The 21,554-nt window shown below is 34.0% G+C and overlaps 1 long non-coding RNA gene across 1 annotated transcript in view; it reads right to left on the bottom strand.

Moving 5' to 3' along the window:
- LOC118763230 overlaps window positions 1-1,394 on the bottom strand; it is a 16,508-nt gene extending 15,114 nt beyond the window's left edge. Inside the window, exon 1 of the long non-coding RNA XR_004998980.1 lies at window positions 1,385-1,394. This is a non-coding gene — a long non-coding RNA (uncharacterized LOC118763230). The remainder of the gene's footprint in view (window positions 1-1,384) is intronic.
- Window positions 1,395-21,554: the final 20,160 nt, after the last annotated feature.

Below are 21,554 nucleotides of genomic sequence, written 5' to 3'. Positions count from 1 at the left end.
AATATAACCTGTAATTTGTTTGATAAGGCCTCAGAGATATGGTGTGATGCTATTATTTAATTAGAAAAATGATTTCATTTGCTCCAAGATTATTTTAATTTATTTTGAAGCTATTTCATTTCAAGCTATTTTAAATTGCTTCAGGTTTATTTTAATTTGCTTCAAGTCTAATTTATTTCAATTTGAGTTTATTTTAATTTGTTTTGAGATCATTTTAATATTCACTTGCAAAGATATGCAGGTTTGGATTTAACATAAAAAGTTATGGTTTTGGTTGATGATGTAATTTATTCTAATGGTTTTAAATTGTTATAAACATAAGTAATACATTCATATTTCTTATTTATAATAGCATTAAGGTGGTGTGCTGGCAGAATCATTAGGATGCCAGGCAAAATGCTTAGCGGCATTTATCTGTCTTTACATTCTAAGTTCAAATTTCACCAAGGTCAACTTCACCTTTCATACTTTCTGGAGTCAATGTAATTGACTTACCCACTCCCCTGAAATTTCAGGCCTTGTGCTTATGAGACCTCATTCGGTCATGAATGACCATGGGATTGCACCTCCAAAGTTAATCTCCAAGGCACAAGTCTGGGCAAGGTTACTTATGGAAGACCAGCAGTTGCCTATGCATACTTGTTCCCCTCTCCATGGCACCGATGTTAACCAAGGGAAAGGCAAAAGCCAATACAGCTTGGCACCAGTGACGTTGCAACTCATTTCTAAAGCTAAGTGAACTGAAGCAATGTGAAATAAAGTGTCTTGCTCAAGAACACAACACACATCCCGGTCCAGGAATCAAATTCACAACCTCACGATCGTAAGATTGATACTCTAACCACTGAGCTATGTGCCTTCACTTGTGTTTATAGTAGAAAGGAAGATTTCTAATAGCATTTACAGCAGTGAGCTGGCAGAATTTATAGCATGCTAGTCAGATGGCACTACTTATGTGCCACTGGCAAGGGAGCCAGTCAGGGGGCACTGGCATCGGCCACATGTGGATGGGGCTTTTTACATGCCACCAACACAGGGAACCAGTCAAGCAACACTAGCATTGACCCACATTTGAATGTTGCTTATTACATGCTACCAGTATGGGTGCCAGTCAGGTGGCACTGGCATTGGCCACGACTACATCTTCACTTGACACAACACTGGGGTCTATGTAATTGACTTACTCTCTTCCTGAAATTTCTAGCTATGTGCCAAAATTTGAAACCTATTTTTATAATAGGATTTTCACAATAAATATTATTGCAATATCAGATTTATTATACTTGATAATATTATATTTAATGTCACTTGTTCAGCTATGCTCAATTCAATGTTGACTTCAAAAACAAAGAAGTTCCTGCCTTTTTTTACCAAGTCAAGAAACCGATATTTTTACAAGAATTTGTATCAGAGTATTGGTATTTGATGGCTTCATTTCAAAAATATCAACCACAAGAATTATCATTGATGTTCCTGGTGAAAGAATTCACTGTAAATGATATGCTGCATGGCTTCTGTGAAAGTAACTGGTGCGTACAATTTCAAAAATACCATCCACCTATATGTATGTATGTATGTATGTATGTATGTATGTTGTATGTATGTATGTATGTATGTATGCATGTATTTATGTATGATGTATATATATATATATATATATATATTTATATATGAATGTGTATATACATATATATACATACATATAAATATATATACATACATATGCATGTATATATATACAAATACAGTTACATATATAGTAACCTGCATTGCATACTACATACATACATACATATTTACATACATACATACATACATATTTACATACATGCATAAATATATATATATATATATATATAGATATATATATATATATATATATATTATATATATATATATAGATATATATATATAATATATATATATATTTGTATATTTGTATATATATATATATTATATATATATATATTTATATATATATATATATATATTTATATGCATGTATGTATATATGTATATATGTATATATATATATATATATATGTACAAATATACATGTGTATGAATATGGATAAACATTATTGTTTATGCACACTCACATTTTCTGTAACCTTTCCAAAGTGGTAACTTTGAAGAACTGGGTCAATGAGATCAAAGTTTCAACCATAATAACATCTAGGAATATTGGACATGGTCCTGTATTTCCCTGGATTAATGGTCTTCATTTGGATTATGTTGCAGTCATAAAGACGTAAGTGCTTATTTATGTTCCAGCATGAATGTACTTCGCTATAATATATGTAAAATCTGTAAGTGTTGAAATCTTTGTATTTGGTTGTATATTTATATATATATATATATGTATAGAAGACGTCAAGATGTCGTAACATGCAGCTATATGAATGTATATATGTGTGTTGTGGCGATGTTTGTATGAATATATAGATGGGATAAGTGTGTATAAATGTATGTATGTGTGTATGTCAATATTCAGTTTTATTTCAAGACTTATTGCCAATAGAGAAAGTATTGGTTTCTAACCCAGATTCAAGATTTCTTCATTGGAATTTCAACTACATCAATAGGTATTGTTGCATGTATGAGTGTCAATGTTCAGTTTTTGGAGTCAGCACATACTCTTTTACTCTTTTACTTGTTTCAGGCATTTGACTGCGGCCATGCTGGAGCACAGCCTTTTTGGTCAAGCAAATCGACCCTGGGACTTATTCTTTGTAAGCCTAGTACTTATTCTATTGGTCTCTTTTGCCGAACCAATAAGTTACAAGGACGTAAACACACCAGCATTGGTTGTCAAGCGATGTTGGGGGGACAAACACAGACACACACACACACACACACACATATATATATATATATATATATGTGCATGTGTGTATGTATATATACATACGACGGGCTTCTTTCAGTTTTCTTCTACCAAATCCACTCACAAGGCTTTGGTCAGCCCGAGACTATAGTAGAAGATACTTGTCCAAGGTGCCATGCAGTGGGACTGAACCCAGAACCATGTGGTTGGTAATGTGAAATAAAGCATTTTGCTGAAGGACACAATGTGCTACTGGAATTGAACTCATGAGCCAAATTACTAAGATGTGTGTCTTCACAATACATACATACATGCATAGATATATTACAGTATAGTTTTAAAAAAAGAAGTAAATAAAACTGGAAAAGGTACAGAAATATATTTTAGAGAATGTTTAATAAAATATTACTGGTTTCAATTTATCAATATTATCAAATTCTGGAAATATTAGAAAGAATTTTTGGGTGAGTCAGAGAGAAAAAACTATTTTCGGGAAGGGTGTAACAGTTTGTACCTATATCTGAGTTCTTATGTTATATACATAAAATATATATGTATAAGTATTATGAGTATAGAAAAACAAGAATGAAAATCATACATATATTTGCTCAAAACATGTTCCTGTAATTCAGTAATTGTGATGTGAATATCCTTTATGTTATTACATTTTATCATAGGAGAAATTCTCCCTTTTAACAAATCGTGATAACAACACACACACTTCATGCATCAGTAATATAGTGAACTCTGGAACACCAGTGTTTTGGTATGTTTGTGCACCTTCAGTCTGAGACACTGATAGAAACAGTGAATCAAAAAGAAAAACAGGTCATTCTTATTTGTAGACTTTGGTAAATAAATTATTTGTTGATATGTACCAAGCATTAGCAAGCTGTTATTAAATTATTATGATTCTGCGAAACAGTGAGAATCAAACAATAGTGTGTATATTTATTCTTAACATGTTCCAGCAGAAGTAAACATGAATAGGCTACTTACTGAAGGGTTTCATCTTTGGAGACCAATTTTTTCTTTTAGAGGATGTGTGTTGACAACACACATGCTTCAGTGATGTATCTGTACCTGCTCACACATTTGTCAATTAATATACATACATACATACATACATACACATATCTATGTATCTCACTCTCTTTCTCTCTCCTCTCTCTCTCTCCTCTCTCTCTCTCTCTCTCTCTATATATATATATATATATATATATATATATATATATATATATATACATATATATATATACACACATATATATATATATATACATATATATATAAATATAAATATATATATATATATATATACACACATACACACACACACACACACACATGTGTAAAAACATTTCTATATATCTAAGTGTTAGGCTCATAACATCAAATATCAAATTATTTTATATAAAATACATTTTGTTGGATGTTATTTTATCTGAAATATATTTTCACTCTTTTGCAAATGAAACAAAAATTGGATTTTCTCTAGAAGTGCTAAGAAACTGCAGTATTATATTACTGCATTTCATGGTTTTGTTGGATAATTTCTTAATGTTAGACAAAAAAAAAAGAAAGAAAAAAACAAATACAAATCATCACATTGAGAAAAAGTACAAATTTTATTGGAGTCTTATTTTTATAGAAACATAGATAGTCCTGAGGTTGCAATCATGCAGTACAAAAGTCCAAAAAGAATATATATATATATATTATATATATATATATATATATACATATATATATATATATATATAGATAGATAGATAGATAGATAGATAGATAGATAGATAGATAGATAGATAGATAGATAGATAGATAGATAGATAGATATAGATACACACACACACACACACACACACACACACACACACACACACATATATATAATATATATATATATATATTGCACTTAACACAGATATTCTATAACTAATTTTATGAATTACTTGGCAAGAATTATATCAAAACATTTTCTTACAAATGTACTGAAATCAACTTAACTCATCATTTCTGATCCTCAGTATTAACATCCTTCATTTCATATTGAATAATGTTTTAGAGGAAATGGGACTGCTTCTCAAGAGAACATCTATGATTGGAACTGTTGTATAGCTTCTGATCAATTTTCATGCTGCAGATTTATTGTGAAAGCATTTTAGATATGATCATCTCCTCTTATTAAGGCTCTCTAAAAGTAATGGTATCCAATTGTCCTTACCATTTTTAAGCTATGCAGTTGTTGTTGTAATTGAAGCCCCAGGTGAGCCCTGTGACCTAAGACAATCTCTATGGAGCAAAATTAAAGGAAGTTTGTATGATGCATGCATATGGACATCAAGTCTACATGGTAGTGAGATGTGAGCCCTAAATTCAGTGGACATTCAAAGGTAAAAAAAGAATGAGGCTAGTATGCTCTGCTGGATGTGTAATGTAAGTGTACATGTTCAACAGAGTTGCCAGTGTTCTGAGAGAGAAGTTAAGAGGAATTTTTTGCTGTGTGCAAGAGAGAAAACTGCACAGGTTTGATCATGTGATGAGGAAGGATACCAATACCTCCATAAAGAAGTGCTGATCTCTCAAAATAGATAGAATACATAGATGTGGGAGGCCCAAGAAGACATAGGAGGAAGCACCGAAGGAGGCTAAACCTTTTAGAGGAGATGGCAAAGGACCAAGATACCTGCTGCCTGGCTGTACTCATGAAGACCCATACCCTGCAGCAGAAATGTTAAGACTAATCCTTCTGGTGGCAGAAAGCACTCGTGGTGGTGCCATGTAAAAGTACCTGTACAGTGTCATGTAAAAGCCTCCATGTGGCATCACATAAAAGCACCTGCATGGCACCACATGAAAGCACCTGTGTGGTGTCATGTAAACGTGCCCATGCAGTATCACATAAAAGCACCTGGAACACTCTATAAAGTATTTGGTGTTACGAAGGGCATCCAGCCACAGAACCCATACCAAATCAGACTGGAGTCTGGTTCAGCCACCCAGTTTGCTAACTCTGATCACACAGTCCCACTCATGCCAGCATGGACAATGGATGTTAACTGATGAGGATGATGATGATGTATCCTTACCAATTCTAAAGTTGATAGTTGTCATTTGAGAGAGATTTTCCTTGCTATTTCTAGCAGGGTGAGAACCATATAGATACTTCCTCATTGATGCAAACATTTATGTTATTATGTTTTTAAGTTGATTTAAATATGTTTTATAAAACAGTGTCTTAATAAAATCCTTGATTAGTAATGATTTATATAAGTTTTAGAAGATTTATTTAAGCTATCAACTTTGCATTCATATGATAAATAAAATACTGTCTCCTGAACTTGGGTTGACTCTTCTCTTTTCTCTTTGGATTGTACCGATAATTCAAAGTCCTTTTTTATAATACAGTATGAAGCTGATGATTCAGCCTGAGTACTATATTACTGTATTAATTACACATAACCATGATATACTCAACCACTTATTATCAAATTTCAAAAGTAGGAATTCACTATGTTAAACAATAGAATGTTCGTTGTTGAGACTAATAGAGAATCTACTGTGGTTGGTTCTTTCCTGAGAAATTTACACCACATTGAGGACCTTCCAGAATAACAGGCCAAAATAAGCTATATCAGCCTAAATTTATCAGCTCTGTCAGTTGTATCACCCCAAATAAGCCATAAAAATTTTCTGAAGTTTTCTCTCTTAAAACAATTCATGACAGCAGAATACTACACTTGCTACTGCCCTCCCTTTCGTGAATATTCTTGTTAAATTGCTTCATAATTTCCATAATCTTTGTGATACTGTTATTGTGGAATTCAATAGCAAGAATTTTTTTATGGTGTTACTGGTTTTACAATAACATATAGTAGTATGCATGAGTGTGAATCAGTTATTATAACAATGCAGTTCTGGCTCAATGAAAAATGGTGACTGCAAAAGAAAGGAACACTAAAGCAAATCAATACTAAGTGAAGTATGCAATACACACACACACACAAACATACATGTATACACACATACACACGCACACATGTATGTATATATAAAGGTATGTATATATATATATATATATATATATATATGTGTGTGTGTGTGTTAAGTGGGGTTGAAACGCAATCATTTTTAAGGAACCTTAATTCCACAGTATGTACAGAGTTTCAAATAGTATTTTGCATAAAATATATGAAAATTAGGGTTATGTGACCCCTGTACCCCTTGCATACCCCCCACTACATACACACACACACACACAATTAAATACCCTAATTTTCTATATTAATCATATAATCTCTAACGTATATATACTAAACTGCTGATGCATATGAAACATTTGATCATATTTCACTGTAGAAACCTTGCTTAAAACATCTGATGAGTAAAGATAGCAAAAACATTGCGACATTAGACAATTGGTAGGTAGCTACTTCTCCAAATTCCTACTTTTCAATATGTGTTAAATGAATTTTTCTTAGAATATGTATACATTTGTTAAATGATTTTCTTTTCTTTTTTCCAGATTATTTCAGAGCTAAATTGTATCATAATTTTACGAAATTACCTACATAAATTTAAACTGTAATAATTTAAGTATATAAAATTATATAATGGCAACTATAAGTTAAAGCCATAATACAGCATTTGGATTTCCTGTAGAATTTCCTACAGCAACGACCCTGTCAAAGCAGATTTATTCTCATGTGAAGAACACATATGTGAGGGGTAGGAGTGATCGCACACTTTTTAAAATTTGTTAATTTATTTCTCACACCAAAATTTTCACTTAAAGAGAGTAACAATCTACATCGTGCAAAATTTTTACTTTTCAAAAAAAATTGAAAGCATAACAAAACCAAGCAATATGTGGAATCAGAATATAAAATTTTGACCCCCCACCTAATATATATATATATACTAGCAGTATAGCCCAGCATTGTTCAAGTTTGTTTTTTAGTTGCACTTAAAACAGCAGACTTTGATGTCGCGTTAACAAAGTTTTGTCCTACTTTCAATCTTTTTTGAAAAGTAAAAATTTTGCATTATGTAGATTGTTATTCTCTTTAAGTGAACATTTTTTCTGGTTGAAGCACACCAAAAAATGGCGACACAGAAGTCAAAGAATTGTAAAAATTAGGGATCTTCATAGAAAAAAGGCACCTTTTTGATGTAAATAACTTTTGGGCTTAACATGGTCTGATTTGAATTTTTTCTTCTATGGAATGAAGAGCAAGCCTTCAATCATACTCTCAATTTTGGTCAACTTGATAGTGTTTGTTGAAGGCTACCAAACCTGCCACACACACACACACACAGACAACTTCAGCTTTATATGTATAGATATATTTATCTATATATATATCCAAGTTCAAATAAAAAGCCAAATGTACAAAGTTCTATAACTAAATAAACTAGTTTAGCATTAAGAGTAAGATAGAATAGAAAAATACTGCCCTCAAAAGTATGATCTCTAGTGAGACTGCTCAGTTTATGGAGTAATAAAAGCAGAAACAGTGGGTAAAACTGACAAGAAATGGATAGATATTGTTGTTTGTAATAGAAATTTTAGTAGTCCTTGATTATAATGTTCTATTTCAGTTTGCCAAGTTGCAGCTGGTGTCAGCTAGGAGACCCACAAAGTAAATTTTTAGTTTGAAAAATCATGCTGCAGCCAATTTATGTGTCATACAGTTAAATGCTTTGCATTGTCATTCATTTCTGGTGTTGAATTTATTTTATTGCTCATTGAGAAGATACGATTGTATGCGAACATTTAAAACTTTTGCTGTTTTTGTTTATATGTTGTAGTTATAGGGTTTAGCAACAGCATACAGGCTTCATTACAAGATTATTTATCCCTTTAGTGTTTAAACTGGCCATATCAGGCCAAAATTATCTTACTGTTTTATGCTCAAACCAGCCAGCTCTGACCTCTCACACCTACCCTACAAAGTCATTCTAAAAATAAACAAGGACAAAATCAAAATCTCAGAGTTACAAGATGCTGTACAATTAATTTAAAACAATGTAATTAAACAGGCTTTACATTTGACAGGGTAATCTGAATGCTAAAGGGTTAATAGTAATTATTCAGCTAATGATATCAGTTAAAATAATGTTGAAGCAACAGCAATTTCTAAAAGACGATGACAATATTGCAATAGCAAAATTTTTAAAAAGTGAAAGTCATTTTGACCAATAACTGACTGCTGTTATTTACAAAAAATCGAAATTATTTTATTTTGCAGAACAGCACACTCAACCTCCACCAAGATACTTGTCTGTGTCACCGTGCCATCTCTACTCAAATTTTTTCAAGTAGCTGTTGAAAACTTCTTGAGATGTCCTACACATGTGCTTCAATTTTTTTTTTATTGGACTGAGACCTAAAGGACTCAATATTGCATATGCATGTGTGTATGCTTGTGTGTGTGCAAGAGGGAGAGGGAGAGTAGGTGAGAGATAGAAAGTGAGTGAGAAAGAGAGGTGAGTTTATATAAATACATATATGTGTGTGTGTGTGTGTGTGTGTGTGTTATGAAAAAGAGATGACAAAATAATAAATGATTATCTTACAAACTTCATTGGCTTACAACTGTTTCCACCATAAGATGTAGCGAACTCATAGTTGAGTGCCTGAGTAACACCTTGCAGCTTCATCAGAGCCTCAGACATGAAATGCATTTCATTTGGGAAGACAAATACATTTAAGCACATATGATATATATATATATATATATATATATATATATAGGAAAGCATTACCAATGAGCAAGCATATACATGAGGGATGAAATCCAGTGGCTCCTCCCATAAATGGAATAAGTCTAAGATTGTATACTGACGAGTATACCCAGATGTAGAAAAAGAGTAAATATATCTATCAATAAAAGTATATGTACACACAAACACACATACTTATGTGTGAAGAGGTATGGCTTAATGGTTAGGCTGTTGCACTCACAATTGCTAGATTGTGGGTTTGATTCCCAGATTAGATGGCATATACTCTTGAGCAAAACACTTAATTTTATGTTACTTCAGCCCCCTTTTGATCAGAGCGGAATATTTGTCTGCTCCCCTAGCCAATGGGGTTCCATCATTTGAAGGCTAAAACGATGCAAATCACATTGTGATTAGCGATGTGAAACAACATCAGATAGTCTGATTGGTTATGTGGTATATATATATATATATATGTACAGGGTGTGGATGGTATTTGAGGACACATGCACTTTTAGTCATTATTCTATTAGACTATTTTTTTTTTTATTAAACTTCTGTTTCAGAAACAAGAATGACTGGTCCTATGCATGCTAATGAAATGAAAACGTATGCTGTGATTGTGACTTTGAAAGTTAAGCATAGTGATTTAGAAATTTCTTGTTTTCAGAAATTTGCAAGATCTTTTGTTCACAAGATTTGGCATGAGTTAGAGAATGAAGATGGAAGCATATTATCTGTAATGTTAAAAACATTCCAAATGCTCTGATTCTATCAGGATATCTGAATTTATTCTGAAAGTTATGCAAAACATTGAAGACAATCCAGGAAAATGAATGAGGTCGATTGCAAAAAAATATATTGTGTGTCAGAAAAAAAAACAATCAGAAATGTTGTGCATGAAGACGTCAGATATAAATCTTATATGATGAGGAGAGGCCAATTCATGACAGAAAAAAACAAAAAGAAAACCATTTAATCAGATTCCAAAGACTTCTGGACATATTCAAAAATCCATCAGAAGATGATGTGATTTGGTTTTTCTGAGATGAGGAAAACTTTGACCAGGACCAGAAAACTAACAGAAGAAATTAGAGATGGCTATGTGCAGACCCTTCTGAGGTTCCAACGGTAATGCTCACAAAATATTTTGCAAGTGTCACAGTTTAGGGGTTGTTAGCAACGAAGAAAATATGATGACCCCTCACTATTTTCCACGTGGCCTTAGGGTGAATCCTGTTGCATATAAAGAGGTTCTGGATAAAGTTGTTAAGCCTTAGATCAACAGTGTATGCAGCAGAAGGCCTTATGTCTTTCAGCAAGATTCTGCACCATCACAAACTTACAGCGACAAGACAATGTATCATATGCAATATTTCGAGTGACAAGCATGCTTTGAAAGTAGAAAACGTCCCTCAAAGATGGTGAGCAATCTGGAAGACCTACCATGAATGCCACTCCCAGGAATGCAGTATTGTGCATCAAAAATTCGTCCCCTAACTGTCATTTGGGGAAAGTGATGGGATCTGTGGAACTCAAAGAATTGGATTCTTCATGACAACAATGCACCTTGTTACCAAGCTCTCTTCAATCATGAGTTTCTCACAAAAAGCAACATGATATGGCTTCCACACCCACCCTATTCACTAGATTTAGCACCTGTGGACTTGCATCTCTTACCCAAGATAAAAATGCAGCTCAAAGATCACTTTTTTAACATCATTATTAAAATCCAAAGTGAATCACAGCAGGTCCTCGACTCACAGAAAACAACTTTCTGGCTGGATTCCCAAACTGGCTGGAACACTGGGTCTGCAAGGTGAATATTTTGAAAGAGATGATGTTAAAACTTAGGTAAATCAGTTATTGTTTATTAAACATAACTAGTTCAGGAACCTTTTGTAGATATCCAACATAAAATGGATAACCCCCATACATACACAAAAATAAGGGCCATATCTTATTGTAGCACTATTACTAGACAGGTACTGTCTGCACCTTCTCATGGTTGGTTGTAATTGTGAGGGATCAAAGTTTGTTAAAGAGTTCTATTGCTGCGATTTATAAGCACAGAAAAGTAAACATTCTGTCAGAGAGAGAGAGGAGAGACAGACAGACAGACTGGCAGAGAAAGAGAGAAAGAATAAACAGAGGAAATGGCAAAGTTTGCTTACAAGGAAATATTTTATGTATCAAAATTAATCAAAATTAATAAAAATTGCATTAATAGAAAATATTAAATTTCTAGTTAATAATTAGTATCTTGACCACAAATCAACTGCTTTTGCTGCTTTGGAATGAAAAAAAATTAAGGATAACTTCACTCTTGATTCACACATTCTCATTAATTAGGAAAAAAAAAAGACAATCAATTGCAATAAATTGATCAAATTATGTTTCTTTTGACTCTAAATGAAACCAATATTATAAGGAGAGAAGAGATGCAGCCAGTTTGGTGATTGTCACATAGTTTATCGACATTTGAAGGGGGATGAAAGTTAAAACAGCTAGCCACATTATTTGAGCTTCAAACTATGACCTCATGTCTAGAATGTTCTGAAGTGGGCGGTATTTATTGCTCCCTTAGAATGGTATGATAATGGGAATTTGAATGACATGTGGAATTAATTGTTCTTTTTCTTTTTAATTTCACTAAGCTATTATTATATTCTATAGTCTTCTCGAGTTTCCTACTCTGAATAACTTTGAACTAAAAATAAAAATAATAATAATAATAATAACAAAAATAAAATTAATGGTAATTAGCATTTCTATAGCTATGATTCAAGGCCACCCATTTCATGGTGGGAAGAGAGTGCAGACAATTAATCAACTCCATGTTTTGCTGATGCCTCTTTTCATTGACTCAGGTAATAAAAGGCAAAGTTTGAGGTTTGTAGGATTTGAACCCAAACATAAAGGGATACTGTTTCATTACCACATTGCATTTAGTTTAGTATATTATAACTCCTATCCTGCCCTATTTTATATGTGTGTGTGAGTGGTGGTAGTGTGTGTGTGTGTGCATGAGTGTGTATGTATGTATGTATGCATATTTTAAAGGCGTGGCTGTGTGGTAAGAAATGTTAGCATGCCAGGTGAAATGCTTAGCGGTATTTTGTCTGCCGTTATGTTGTCGAATTCGTTTGTCTGTCCTTGTTTGTCCCCTCTGTGTGTAGCCCTTTGTAGGCAGTAAAGAAATAAGAAGCTTGCTTCCCAACCACATGGTTCTGGGTTCAGTCCCACTGCGTGGTATCTTGGGTAAGTGTCTTCTACTGTATCCTTCGTGGACTCTTCAGTACGATCGATCTCATTCAATATAATTTGTAGAACTATACACTAGTTGTCCTTATAAAATTATCTGCTGCGGAACTGTTTCCGGAATTTAGTGTGCCAGAACTTTGACATTTGAAAATAACCCCAATGTAATTGGTAGAACTAAACACACGTCTAATTTTATACGGACATCTAGTGTATAGTTCTACAAACTATATTGAATTGGAACGATTGTACTGAAGAGTCCACGGATGAAAATTAGATAAGTAATTATTGGTGATGGTGAAACTGGTCTACGATTAATTCTGTATTTTGTATATTTTCATCTGTCTTACCCTCTTATGTTCTGGTGTTTGCTGAATTTCTCTAGAGGACATTCTTTTCTTTGTAGTTAGATCATAGGTGATCTTCTTCTAGCATATTGGATGTCCACTTAGTGGTTATCCCTATTATACACATGTATATATATAAAATCATCATCATCAAATAACGTCAATGTTCCATGCTAGAATCATGTGTGAGATGGCACCACAAGAGCCAGGCCGAAGCCTGCACCAAACTTCTGTGCCTGGATGTCTTTCCTAACACCAACCACTCAGCAGAGTGGACTTAGTGCTTTTTATGTGGCACAAGCACAAGCGAGGTCAGTTTTGGCAACATTTTTACAATTTGATGCCCTTCTGAACACCAGCCACTTTACAGTGTGGACTGGGTGCTTTTAAGTGGCACCTGCACTGACAGGGTCACCAAGTACTTACAAGACAAAAACTTTTAAGAGGGGTGGAGACATTGGAGGAGGTGATGATGAAGAGGTTATAGTGAGACAGATACAGGTGTCTTGCTGTAAAGGAAGTACAAGGTTATTTGGCTGGAGAAAGAAAGATCAGGAAAGAAGACAGAAATAGGTGTGCTATTACAAAGAAAATACACAGTTGCCCAACCTGAGGGAAGTGCAAGAGAAGGAGAGAGAGAGAGAGAGAGAGAGAGAGAGAGAGAGTAGGAGATCGCAGGATGGAGATGGTGGCAAAATACTGGATATACTCACAAGGAACAGGGATCAGAGTATGAATGAGATGGTTGAGTAAATAAAGAGAGATATAGACAGTGGAATGTGCCAGGGCATACCCTTGAGGTTAATATAAGTGACTGGATAAGTGTGGTTAAAGAGTGCTAGTAAGTGGCGAAAGACTCGAGTATATATAGAGTTGGAGGGCTACTGGATAGCAATGATACAGAGGAGCAGGTGTGTGAGGACAGGTTTGGGGAGTGAGAGCTAGGCAAGGAGTGAATGAAGGAGGAAATGTGAGAAAGAGAAGACATGTAGATTGCTTTGTTGGGGTAGGGTGAGGGAAAAGTTTTCTTGTTACGTGTGAGTGGAACATCCAGGTTGGGGGTCTAGCAGATTGGAATAATAGGGGGATACAAGGCATGTGGGTAGAATGCACAGGTTGGGGGCAAGCAGAAAGCAATGATACAGTGGCACCGGGCAAAGAGAACAAGGTTGGGAAGTGTGAGGTAATCATAGTACATGATGTGGAAATGTAAAGAAGAGAAGGGATGTAGAGACGTAGTTTGGTTCATTGTGGTAAAGTGAGAAGTTTTCTTGTTAAATGTGGGTGGGATACTATGTATGTATGTATATATTCAGGTAAAATTATAAGACTCACTTTTTATGGGATTGGCTGTTTTTCCTTGGAGGTTGAAGAAGTCCACAAAGGTTCTTCTATTGAAATATGACAGCAATTTGTTGTGCAGAAATGAAAATGTGGAAAAGCATGAAACTGCTTACATATATGTTTGAGTTGTAAACAGATTTCTTTCTCACTGTTTTCCATTAAATTCTTCCATAATAAACTGGATTTCAAACATTTGTTTCTTTTATTTTCTTACTTAGTGAAATTCTAAAATATCATTCAGACACTTGTTTTTATAGCTGAATAGCCTCACTAGTACTATCAAGGGGGTCTCTATGCAATTGCCCCAATCAGCTAGAAAGAGTAAAATCTTTTCCTCAAATCACTCTGCTGTTGTTGAGAAAGAGAAATAAAATATTGGTTAATATGGGCTAAGATGCAATGCCTCTGGAAAGAAGATGGAAAATTTTCATAGTTGGAATGCCTTTATTGTAGAATTGCTTCATTAGAGCTCATCTAGCACTGCTCAACTATGAATTAGGTATGTTACCTTATACTTTTCCAGTAACTAGTCTGATAACGAATGTATAAAAATACTTCACAATGGTTTGAAATTGTACACATATAACCAATAATCTAGAAGCTTAACGTCACTACTTTGGTGTCTCTTTTATACAAATGTATTCATGCAGTCCATTAATCATTCCTTAATATTGGGAAGTAGGGACTCTATGACAATATTATTGGTAACAACTTCTTATTGCAGCAGATTTATTTTATTTGAAGCAGATTTATCTTAACCTGTACTTTAATATTTAATTTGTTTAATTTCAATACAGTGTTTTAATGTCGTTTCAGCTGGAGTAGGTATAGATCTGTATGCTTGTGTATGTGTGTGTGTGTGTGTGTGTGTGTGCATGCATGGGCTATGTATGTATGACCTTGTTTGTGAGTGAATTTGGTAGATGGAAAAGGCAGTAAGTCTGTCACACTAGTGTGCACACACACACATGCAAGCATACATACATATATATATGTACATATACATATATATATATATATATATATGTATATATATATATATACATACATATATATATACATATATATATGTATGTATGTATATATATATATATATATATACATATATATATATATATATATATATATATATATACACATATATATATATACACATATATATATATACATATATATATATATATACATATATATAAATCATTCAAAATCAGGGAATTTTTAATATATACAGATTTTCATGTAGTTAAAAAGAATTCTGTGAGCGTATATGAGTGAGCATGCATGTGTGTGTATGAGAGTGCATGTATGTGTGTATGTATGAGTGTGCATGTGCTTATGAATGCATATGCAATTTATAAAATTGAACATTATTGAATATTCCTTGCCGTTTTTTTCCAATTGCTGTTTTCATTCCTTCAGCCCTACTGCAACAACATTACAGATGGTATAAACTATACCATCATGAGTAAAAGGGGGAGTGAACTTAATCAACATTACAGTTGATTTAATTAGAATTTCCTTATTAAACATGATATATTGCATAAGTTTATTTCACCTGTTTTTTTTCTTTCATTCCTTTTTTATCCCTGTTCCTGAATTGGAGAAAATATTTAACACCGACCACCACAATTTAGCACAGTTAGAATATTCCATTTTGTGACACCTTGGAAGCATATTCTCACAATAGCTTTGGGTTCAATTCTTTGTGAATGAACTTTGTTAGACAGAAACTATGCACAAATCCATCAAATATACCTACACTTTTTTTTTTTTTTAGAATTCTTCCTGGAAAGTGGAAACTGGTTTTGAATAGAGAAAGTGGAGCACTGTCACTGGAATTTAAATAACTACAATGATAACTGTTATGTATTGAACTTTTGGAAAATTTTGCATATTTTTACTTTCAACTTACATCTATAGAGTGCATGTTTGCTCGTCTCTTTCTTTGTTTAGGAAGTCAGTTTTTCTCTCTAACATAATCAAGTGCATCAATGGTTATTGTTATAAAAACGAATATATTATTAGGAAAGAGGAGCTGCAGGTTTTGAAACAGTTGTCCTTATATATTTTCCTTCAGGTTTATTTTAGAAATGATATTAACATCTGCAGTGTTGCTAACCACTACATCTATGTATGCTAATTTCCATCTTTGTCCATGTATCTATATCTAGCCTGTTATGCTTCTGCTATGCAGAGGATTTGACAGGAATGTTCTGTCAATATATCTCGTGTTATTAGGCATATATTTTGTAGTAGAGATGCTGTTTGTATTCATTTGTAGGAAGTCTTTTCTGAAGATGATATATTGTATATTGTATATTGTTTAAGCAACAACATCAGGTTTCAGTAGGAGATATTTCCTTGAGGACATATTTGAATAGCAGCTGATTATATGTATCAAGTCCTCCACAGAAGAGTGATATAATCAACATTTGCTGTTATATTTGATAGTTTAAGGGCTTTACAATTGTATTTGTTGATCAGATATTTCCTAACTATCGCCTGCTCTTGGGTTGCAAAAGTTTAACTTTCAAGATGTGACATGATGTAATGGTTAGGAGACCAAGGCAGGTTTCAACTTCGTGTTAATATTGTAATCCACTTCAAATTTACTGGAAACATACTCATGCATGGCCTTTTTATAGTTCACAGAATGTTATTTTCTCAGGTCTTTGCAAAGATATGTGAGCCCAGCACCTCTGAGCTAATATAGATCATATGTTATAGGAAGTGAACATTTCTTGAAGAGTTAACTAACAACTCAGTTTATTATTCACTTCAGTTTTGCATATTTAGTTGATATATTTGGTAGTGCTGCTGTTGTTTAGTATGGGATAACATACAACTGTTCTAAGCTTAAGCCAATTCTTCACACATTTCTTTTGAGATACAGTTGGTGAACTTCACTGATTCTATGAAAATTTGCAGTTGATGCTACCATTTTAACATCTATGGAGTGAATTTCATTTCTACACTGGTCAAATATCCTGAATGGTTGCATCAGTGCTGGTACTGCTAATACACTCTGGGATATTGTCTTGTTGTAAAAGGCAATATCTGACTGCAATGTCTCTTTAGTCTGGAATAATATTTTTTGGTGATATATGTATGCATACATTTACGTCTCTCTGTCAGTATGTATGTCTGTCTTGTGTACATGTTTGTATGTATATATGTATGTATATATGGCATGTATGTATGTATGTATGTATGTATGTATGTATGTATGTATGTATGTATGTATGTATGTATGTATCCATGGATGTATGCATGCATGTATGTATGCATGTATGTATGTATGTATGTATGACCATGAACAATCAATATATATCAGCAAGATAAATTTGTGTGTGAAACAAACATAGCTGCCATTTAATCCACTCAACTTTTCATTTACATATTCGCCTTCAGATATACAATGAACCCATGATTGGCCCATTAGGAACCTATATCTATAAAATGTACAATATGCAAAGATAAAATACTCATGACTATTCTTTTATGGAGATTTTTGTTTTAATGGTTAGGTTGGCTACCAAATCTTCCCCCAGTCCTATATTTTAAGACTTTGGATACTCTTTTACTCTTTAAATTGTTTCAGTCATTTGACTGTGGCCTTGCTGGAGCACTGCCTTTAGTCAAGCAAATCGACCCCAGGACTTATTCTTTGTAAGCCTAGTACTTATTATTTTATCGGACTCTTTCGCTGAACTGCTAAGTTACGGACACACACACACACACACAGACACACATATATATATATACATATATATGATGGGCTTCTTTCAATTTCCGTCTACGAAATCTACTCACAAGGCTTTGGTCGGCCTGAGGCTATAGTAGAAGATACTTGCCCAATGTGCCACGCAGTGGGACTGAACCCAGAACCATGTGGTTGGTAAGCAAGCTACTTACCACACAGCCACTCTTACACCTGGCTTTATTTTAATCTGGTTTTATTTTAAATCTAAGGACAATATTTTTCATAACAATGACGTAATAGCCATGATTAGGAATATTTGTTAGTAATTTCATTCAATCAGTTAACTTTAGAGCATTACTAACCAGAGTACATAACAACAATATTCCTATATTCATCTAAGCTATTTACAGGAAACATACTCATGCATAACCAGCATCCGATTAAGTTATCTGGTGTGCGTGCTTGGCCCTGAGCAAACAAAAACCTGCATGCTTTTAATTTGTCACTTTTTCACCTCCTATAAAATATTTTTCATTACTATATCAAATTTCCTATTTGCAGGAATTATTTTTTTATGGGCATTTAGAAAATATATAAAATGAATTAATCACTTTAACAGTTTTGATTAGCATAAATCATGATCTCATATTAGATTTTTATCACATACATAAGAGTATCACTTTTATGTGTTAGCATTGTATTATTTGTCAATTAGTAAATCATTGATATGGGAGAAATTAATGGATTACAAATTTATACAAACATACATTCATACATACATGCAGGCATATACATACATGCATGTGTGTGTGTGTGGATGTGTGTGTGTGTGTGGATCTGTGTGTGTGGATGTGTGTGGATGTGTGTGTGTGTGTGTGGTGTGTGTGTGTGTGTGTGTGTGTGTGTGTGTGTGTGTGTGTGTGTGTGTGTGTGTGTGTGTGTGTAAAGTGGTACAAACGTTTTTTAACTTCAAGAAATATTGCTTTTTATTATGTCCATTATGTGGCTTTAGAAGCAAGTTGGTGTTTTATGGATGATATATTTTAGAAAACACTGCTTTCAGCCATTTTCTAAGTCTCCTGTCAACTGTGTAGCTTTTAATATTATAAGTTATTTTAGGTTAAATATTTTCTGAGGACATATAGAACAACCTTCTTCATCACCATATGCAAAAAGCATCGCTGTGTGATTACAAAATTTCCTTTGCATGTACATAGTTTTAGGTTCAATAACACTACACTGTACCTTGGACAAATTTCTTCTTTTGTAACTGTGGGTTGATCAATAACTTGTGAGTGGAATTTATTTATAGGAAATTGTGTCTGTTGAATTAAAAGGTCTCAAAGTAAATTAGTAAACATTAAAAATAGCAGGACCCTTCTACTATAGGGAAAGGCCACCCTCAGTATGAAAAAAAAGGAGGAATTTTCGATGATATAATTGGCATAAATATATGAGAGCACAAGAAGCTTGATGTCTTGCAAACAACTTGCACATGCAAGTGCTACCAGTCAAAAACTCCGCTTACTGGTAGCCAGCAAGTGTATGGGGTCATCAGGAGAGAATGTACGCGGTTTTGAGGCTTACATCTTGACGGCATCAATGCGCACCGGCCCCCCCCTCTCTGATATGAGGCCCTGCTTGCTAGATCAGCTGGTTATCAAATAAAGCTCAATATTCTTCTAGCCATTGCTCATCGTCTCTTTTTAACCAAATCCAGTGGTTAGCCTTCTCCATTGTAGTTTGGATATCGGTCATGGTGGTATTGACATTACGATGAGTTATACCTAACGATAACAACAGTCATCTGATACTGAGTCCAACGAACCCTCTACATCCAACTGCGATTGGAAAAGGTTCTGCTTTCCAGCCTGCGTCTTCACATTCCTCGAGGAGGTTTACATAACGGTCAATTTTTCAAGCCCGAGCAGCATCCATATTATCTTCATGAGGAACTGTTAACTCGACTAGATTTACAACTTTCCGTCTTTCACACCACATCGAAATGTGTCATTACAGGCTGGTTAGACAATAGTGAAATGAAAGAAAGTAGATTACATATGCACCTGATGTACATGAGCAATAAGGGCTATGAGCCTATAGAAAAAATACATTCCTTCAAATGCATTTCAGGCTCCCTAGAAGTAGTTGATAACTTCTGTTATGTAGATGACCTAATTAGCAGATCATCTAGTTAATTGAAGTGAAAAGGATTTATCACTCAGAGTGAAAAGCTGATTGTATGATGCATTTGTACAAGTTGAAATACTAAATGAGAATGAGGAAAATACCTTCAATGCAGAGTATTTGCAAAGACTAGAAAGAAGTGAACTGCACAGGCCTTGCTGGATGCATAGTATTAGTATGCATCAATTACAGGGTAAAAATAAAATAGGAGAAGATATAGTGTGCAGAAGAAGAGATTGCTGTTGCATGGGCATGTTGTGCGTATGGAGAGGGACATGTGTACATAGGTATGCAAGACATTCAAAGTTCATAGAAATTTTGGAAGAGGGAAACCTAGAAAGAAGGAGGGTGATATAGTGAAAGCTGATCTCAAGATGCTGTGTCTCTGAAAGAGGATGACAAAGGACCATGAGGATAAGTAACATGTAGTGGCGGAGAAGAGCTGTCTACCACTGCAAGTATGATGAAATGAGCATTCATTAAAAGTGTTAAAACCAGTAGTAATGATAGAGACTGGGACGAATAAATATTTGAGGCTCTCGTCCAATTGCACCTTCTCTGCATCTTAATGCAATTATATATCACTACCATTCCTCCCAATCTTTCTCTTTCTCTACCTCTCTGCATCACCTTCTCTCCTTGAAACATGAGCAACTAAAAAGCCAGGTATATTTATGCAGATGATTGGAGACATATGACATCATTTTGGATGAAGTGTCTTAGTTTATAACACTGGTCAACAAAATAAAACTTTTATTTTCTGCATAAAATTTTAGAGCTGTTTTAGATTCATATTTGGGTGTTAATTCCAAAATTGACCTCAGATTTGCTCTATCACATCACGTTTTTGTGCCATCAGTATATACCTTTATTTACTTGGAGCATACCAATAGTTAATTGTACATGACAATTTATGGGAATTTTGGTTGGATTGTCATGCTAATTTTGAATATGTTCAAGCTGAGTTTTGCTTTAAAATCCTTTCTCTTCTTTTCAGATGTGAACTGAACCACTCTTGATCACAGTGGAGACTGCTTCAGAACCATATGTACAACCTTTCCCAGTCTCAGTAATGATTAGACGAAGGCAGGAATATTTGATGGACCTCAAATAAGAACACTCCTCAGGGATCCACATTTTGTTACAAGAATGAATG

Source organism: Octopus sinensis, linkage group LG4 (genome assembly GCF_006345805.1).
Source record: "Octopus sinensis linkage group LG4, ASM634580v1, whole genome shotgun sequence".
Lineage (NCBI taxonomy): Eukaryota > Metazoa > Mollusca > Cephalopoda > Octopoda > Octopodidae > Octopus > Octopus sinensis.
Note: the sequence above shows the minus strand (reverse complement) of the source record. Positions and strands in the feature narration are given on the sequence as shown.